The following is a 6,711-nucleotide window of genomic DNA, read 5'->3' as shown; positions in this document are numbered from 1 at the left end:
TTTGTGATCCGCTTTGATGTAAATATCTCCGGATTTTATTTGCTCTGGCTTACTTGACAACACAGTGACTCCATGTTTGGGTCCCCTTCCACAAACACGTAGAAGCTGCTTTTTCTCTCCATTCCATCTCAGTTCTCTTCCACTCAGTGTGGAAGTTGTCTTTCCTCTCCTGGATTCCACTTTTCTGGATTCTCTCAGTGTGGGAGCTGTTACTCCTCCTGTTTCTCTATAAATAAATCACTTTCTACCAACAAACACAAATAGATACACATAATAAATTTTGTGTTACCTATGGTATTGGTAAGGCTTCTAACTAGGCTGTGGTTGGGGGGGGGTCAAAAGTTGTGTGTAACTGGGTACAGAGGATTACATGACAAAAAGGAGTATAAGACCAAGAAAAACTTAAGCTCATTGTCTTGGTCTGGAAAAACACACGAGTTCACAGGTATCTTCTGGACAGATCAGTATCTAACGATCTTTGTGGTTAAAGAGTTGGACCAGTAGGGTAGTCAGATTGGTAACAAAGCAAAGGCAACCAACATCCTCAGTGGATATCCACTTAAGTTTTTTTTTTTTTTTTTGAGATAGAGTTTCGCTCGTTACCCAGACTGGAGTGCAATGGCACGATCTCAGCTCACCGCAACCTCCACCTTCTAGGTTCAAGTAATTCTGCCTCAGCCTCCCGAGTAGCTGGGACTACAGGCATGCACCACCATGCCCAGCTAATTTTTGTATTTTTAGTTAGAGACAGGGTTTCTCACCTTGTTGACCAGGATGGTCTCAAATCTCTTGACCTCGTGATCCATCTGCCTTGGCCTCCCAAAGTGCTGGGATTATAGGCGTGAGCCACCACGCCCGGCCAGATTTAAACATTATTACCGTAATTTAGCTCCAATGTAAAATATGCTTTGATGGGAATAATTGGAGTATTAAGTTTCCTGTGAAGGCGGACAGTAATTTGTTCTCATTTAAAATAACATTCTAGGCCGGGTGCAATGGCTCACGCCTATAATCGCAGCACTTTGGGAGGCCAAGGCAGGTGGATCACGAGGTCAAGAGATCGAGACCATCCTGGTCAACATGGTGAAACCCTGTCTCTACTAAAAATACAAAAAAAAAAAATAGCTGGGCATGGTGGCGCACACCTATAGTCCCAGCTACTCGGGAGGTTGAGGCAGGAAAATTGCTTGAACCCAGGAGGCGGCAGTTGTGAACTGAGATGCGCCTTTGCACTCCAGCCTGGGTAATGAGCAAAACTCAAAAAAATAAAATGACATTCTGAATTTGTTTTTTGTCATTCCTGTATAGGACCTTACATACCTGTACTGTACCATGTAACTTGGCTTCTGTACCAAAGTTCACCAGAGAAACAACCATTACTATATAGATGTCAGCTATACATACACTTTTTATTGATTTTGTTTTGAGACAGGGTCTGGCTCTGTGCCCCAGGCTGGGGTGCAGTGGTGTGATCACAGCTAAACTGCAGGCTTGAACTCCTGGGCTCAAGCGATCCTCCCATTTCAGCCTCCAAAGTAGCTGGAACTACAGGTCTAACTAACTTTTTTAAGAGATGGGGTCTCACTGTGTTGCCCAGCCTGGTCTCTCAATCCTCCCACTTGGCCTCTAAAGTGCTGGGTTTACAGGTGAGCCACTGCACCTGGCCTACATCCACTTTTAGATTCATACTATGTTTATACTGTGAACATTTTAATATACTTCTAATATGCTTTGGAAAACCCATTTAGGAGAATTTCTTAGGTCCAGAGTGTTCAGGAATTATCAAGCTTAGCTTTTGATTTGTAATTTTTATTACTAAAAATATATAATCAATATAGGTTCTATATTTTTCTTAAGGAGTCTCACACTCTGGCCCAGGTTGGAGTAGTGCAGTGGTGTGATCTTGGCTCACTGCAACCTCTGCCTCCCAGGTTCAGGCGATTCTCCTGCCTCAGTCTCCCGAATAGCTGTGACTACAGGTGCCCACCACCATGCCTGGCTAATTTTTGTATTTTAGTAGACAGGGTTTTACCATGTTAGGCTGGTCTTGAACTCCTGACCTCATGTGATCCACCTGCCTCAGCCTCCCAAACTGCTGGGATTACAGGCATGAGCCACTGCATCCAGCCAGGTTCTCTGTTTTTAAATCCTAAAATAGAATTAACTGCATCATAAGGTGTACGAACATTTTTTAAGGTTCTTGAATGTACCAGTACGTGTCACTAAATTATTTTCCAGAAGGGCTCTGCTAATTAACCTACCAGGAAATGTATGATAGTGCCCTGAATCCTTAGTCTTAACACAAAATCGATTCATAAAAGCACTTTGCCCAAGTTTGAAAACATCTGTGCTATCTGATATGAAAGGATGTATGCTTCTAACTTCATGCCCTTTAAAGTTTGCTTTCATTCTTCCACTGCATCTCAAGGCAAGTAACAACGATAAATAGGGCATGGTTGTCTTCCATTCTTCATCCCATTCGTTTCTGCTTACATTTCCCCCAGTACAATGTCACCGGGTGCAGTAGCTCATGGTAATCCCAGCATTTTGCAAGGCTGAGCCTGGTGGATCATTTGAGCTCAGGAGTTCGAGACCAGCTTGGACAACATAGTGAAACCCCGCATCTACCAAAATACAAAATTTAGCCAGGGATGGTGGCTCGCACCTGTAGTCCCAGATACTGGGGGGAGCTGAGGCAGGAGAATTGCTTGAGCCCAGGAGATGGAGGTTGTAGCGAGATGAAATTGTGCCACTGCACTCCGGCCAAGTATATCTAGTCAGCCATTGCTCCATGATAACCAGTCATAAAATCTAAGGCATACAATAGTAGTAAGCATTTGTTGAGCTCACTGAGACAAGGTTCACCTGTTATGGCTGTGCCAGGCTCTCATCTGCAGGGCAGCACAGGAGTTGGCTAACGTAGGCTGCAGTGACAAAGATAACTGCTTCATGCCGCAGGTGCGTGGGTCTGCTCCACATGTCTCAGCTTCCTTGGAAAGTTAGCAAGCCACCACGAGTTCCTCTAATGGTGATGGCAGAAACACTACCACAGCAGAAATGCCAAGTCCAACCACCCAGATGCATTTCAAGCTTCTGCTTGAATTACATCTACTAACTTTCCAAGGCAAAAATCAAGGAATGAGGAAAATCAGCCAGGCGTGCTGGCTCACACCGGTAATACCAGCACTTTGGGAAGCTGAGGCCAAGTGGATTATCTGAGGTTAGCAGTTCAAGGCCACCCTGGCCAACGTGGTGAAACCTCGTCTCTACAAAAATTAGCTGGGCATGTTGATGGGTGCCTGTAATTCCAGCTACTCAGGAGGCTGAGGTGGAAAAATCACTTGAACCTGGGAGGCGGAGGTTGCAGTGAGCCGAGATCACTACTACAGCCTGGACAACAGAGCAAGAGTCTCAAAAAAGGAATGAGGAAATCACTAATTTTACTTGGGGAGATTGTAAAATTAGTGCCAAAGGGCATAGAAAGGGATGAATAATCCACCATATTTAGTTTTCCATGCTGATATTGAACGTGTCATTATTTCTGCTGCTTAACTCCCTGGCAGTAAGACTCTGCCTTTAATAGAGAGTTATGCATTGAATGAGTCTTGATGGGAGACGGAGCCCACTGTAACAGCACAAATGCTGAATATCCCAAATATTTGTGTACCCAGGCTCTGGCATCTACAGCACATGTATGTGTATATGACCTAGGCTGGGTCAGTCAGGTGCATCTAAACTAAATCAGTCATCAGTGACTTGCAGTAGGAACAATGGAAAATGTATTTCAGTAGTGTATGATAAGGATGTCTCCGAGATGGCAGCAACACTGGGAGGAGGGATGAAGAGGGGTGGTTCTAGCTCTAATGGCCAATTTCCTTGTATGCTACCAATGGCAGCTGTATGGCAACCTGTGGCGTCCTGGGTTTGACAGTGGCCTTGACCTCACTGAGCTTTGTGGGGTAACTTTAGCTGTTAAACTTCCTTATATACCTGTTTTCCAAGCCGGGTTCTCCTCTCTCACTGTAGTCTTCCAACTACCCAGTGTTCTTCTTTTAAAAAAAAAAAAAATCTGCTCAAATCAGCTGGCATTGTTTCTGATCTCTTATAACCAGTAATCCTGATAAAATATTTCTTCCCTATTTATGATGCCTAATTGGTAGCCGTTCTGCTAATAATCATGTCTCCTCCAATCCATACTCCACTAAGTGGTAGAAGGGAATATCTTCGGTAAATCAGATCACGTGATCTTTGTTGTCAATTGCATCTTGTATTTAGATCAGATCTTTAATATTAGTCTACCAGGACCTCCATTATCCACCCACCTCCCAACCTCTTCCTCCAGCCTCATCTTGCAACTTTCTTTTCCTTTGACCACGGGAAGCAGTTCTTCCTCAGCTTTAGTAACCTAGAGTAGAAAAGTTCCAGCAGGAAGCCACTTGGGAAAAGAAAACACAGGAGAGGGCAAGATGGAGATAAATCTTGGAAATGGATGCCTGGGTATTTCTTAGGCTTGGGACCAGTTCCCTAACCCTTTCATTATTTTGCTTACTGCAAGCTTAATCTTTGTGATTGTGATATAATTTGTTTAAAAACGTTATTTAAAAGTAGGCAAGCTAATTTTTTTTCCAACTCAATGTCCCAAAGCTGTAAATGTCCTTACAGTCTCTTTGATTATGTGTACATTAATTTATTTTCTCAATATAAGGAATATATTTTTATCAAAGCTAAAGAGTCTTCATTCCTGAGAGATCTGGGGTGAAAAAAGTTACCAGATTCATAAAACAAATACTATATCTTTTCTCTCTACCCACCAAAATGATTGTTTCTCATGAGTTGATATAAAGAAGAATCTAAATCTGCATCAGTCTTAATGTGTTATTTAAATGAAAAAGGAAGCAGGGATAGCAGTCAAACCACTGGCATCTTACAACCAACATCCGTCTATGTAAAAAAAAAAAAAAAAGATTTGAGCTTCTTAATTGCAAGCACTTTTTTTCCCACAAGTTGTTTATTGTACAATTTACGTTATACAAAAAAAGAATTCATTTTGTCTATTCTAAGTCTTCATGTAAACAAAGTTATCCAGTGTGTACACTTTTGTGTCTGGCTTCTTTGACTCAGCATGTTTTCGTGACTTGCTTATATGGTTGTATATATCAGTGGTTTGTTCTTTTTATTGCCAATAATATTCCACTATATGGATGTATGATGCTTTATCCATTCTATTGAACACCTGGCTGTTTATAGTTTTTAAATATTATGAATAAAGCTACTATAAACAGTTTTATATAGGTCTTTTTGTGGACATATTTTTCTCTGAATAAATACTCTTGAGTTGTATTTCTGGGCCATAAAGTAAAAGTATGTTTAACTTTTAAAGAAACTCAGTTTTCAAAAGTGATTGTACCATTTTATATTGTCACCACCAAGGTACGAGAGCTCAAATTGGTCCTTATTTTGCCAGTATTTAGTGTTAACAATCTTTTAGCTTTTGGTTGGCTTCGTAGTGGTTTCTCATTTTTTTTAGATGGAGTCTCACTCTGTCACCCAGGCTGGAGTGCAGTGGCACGATCTCAGCTCATTGCAACCTCCACTTTCGGATTCAAGCAATTCTGCCTCAGCCTCCTGAATAGCTGGGACTACAGGTGCACGCCACCACACCCAGCTAATCTTTTCTATTTTTAGTAGACACAAGGTTTCACTACATTGGCTAGGCTGTTCTTCAACTCCCGGCCTCAAGTGATCTGCCTGCCTTGGCTCCCCAAAGTGCTAGGATTAGGCATGAGCCATCACACCTGGCAGTTCCTAATTTTAATTTGCACTTTGCACACTTTTATTAGGATTCTCCGTGATAGAAACAGAACCACTAGGCTGTATATTAATATTTCTAGAAAGAGATTGATTGTAAGCTGTTGGCTCACTCAATTATGCAGTTTGAGAAGTCTCACAATCTGAGTTCTGCAAGCTGGAGAACCAGGAAAGCTGGTGGTGTAGTTTGCAGGACTTGAATGCAGAAGTGCTGCGGGTATTGATTCCAGTTCAAGTCTGAAGACTTGAGAACCAAGAATAGTGAGTGCAGAAGACCTATGTCCCAGCTCATTCAAGCAGAGAGCAAATTCAACTTTCCTCCGCCTTTTTGTTCTATTCAGCCTCTCAGCTGATTGAATAATGCCCATGAACATTGGAGAGGGCCTTCTGCTGGTTTCACCAGTTCAAATGCTGTTCTTTTTTGGAAACATTCTTACAGACAGGCAGAAATAATATTTAACCAAGAATCAGCATCCTGTGGCCTAGCCAAGTTGACACGTGAAATTAGAAGAGCAATAGCATAAACACAGAGAAACTTTATTTGGAACACTTCATGAATTTGCTTGTTATCCTTGTGCAGGGGCCATGCTAATCTCTGAATCATTTCAGAATATGTGCTTCAGAAGCAAACACCAGAGGATTTTTAAATTTAAAAAATTGTCTTGGCAGATTGATGGGATGCAGACTCAGTTAGTACAAAATTTATACTTTTTTTTTTTTTAATGGAATCTCAACTGTCACCCAGGCTGGAGTGCAGTGGTGTAATCTTGGCTCACTGCAACCTCCCAAGTTAAAGCTTCTGTTGTTGTCCCTAAATCAGCAATATACAAATCTATACAGGGTTCCAATAGCATCTCATTTGTTTCAAAATATTCCTCTCCCTTGTTATTTGTTTTGATAATT

At 41.7% G+C, this 6,711-nt stretch overlaps 1 pseudogene; it reads right to left on the bottom strand.

The window, feature by feature from the left end:
• Positions 1 to 6,343: 6,343 nt before the first annotated feature.
• On the bottom strand, positions 6,344 to 6,441 carry LOC118148148 (U6 spliceosomal RNA; annotated as a pseudogene).
• Between the last annotated feature and the right edge of the window lie 270 nt (positions 6,442 to 6,711).

This window comes from Callithrix jacchus, chromosome 15 (genome assembly GCF_049354715.1).
Source record: "Callithrix jacchus isolate 240 chromosome 15, calJac240_pri, whole genome shotgun sequence".
Taxonomy (NCBI): Eukaryota; Metazoa; Chordata; class Mammalia; order Primates; family Cebidae; genus Callithrix; species Callithrix jacchus.
This window is presented reverse-complemented; position numbering and strand designations above follow the sequence as displayed.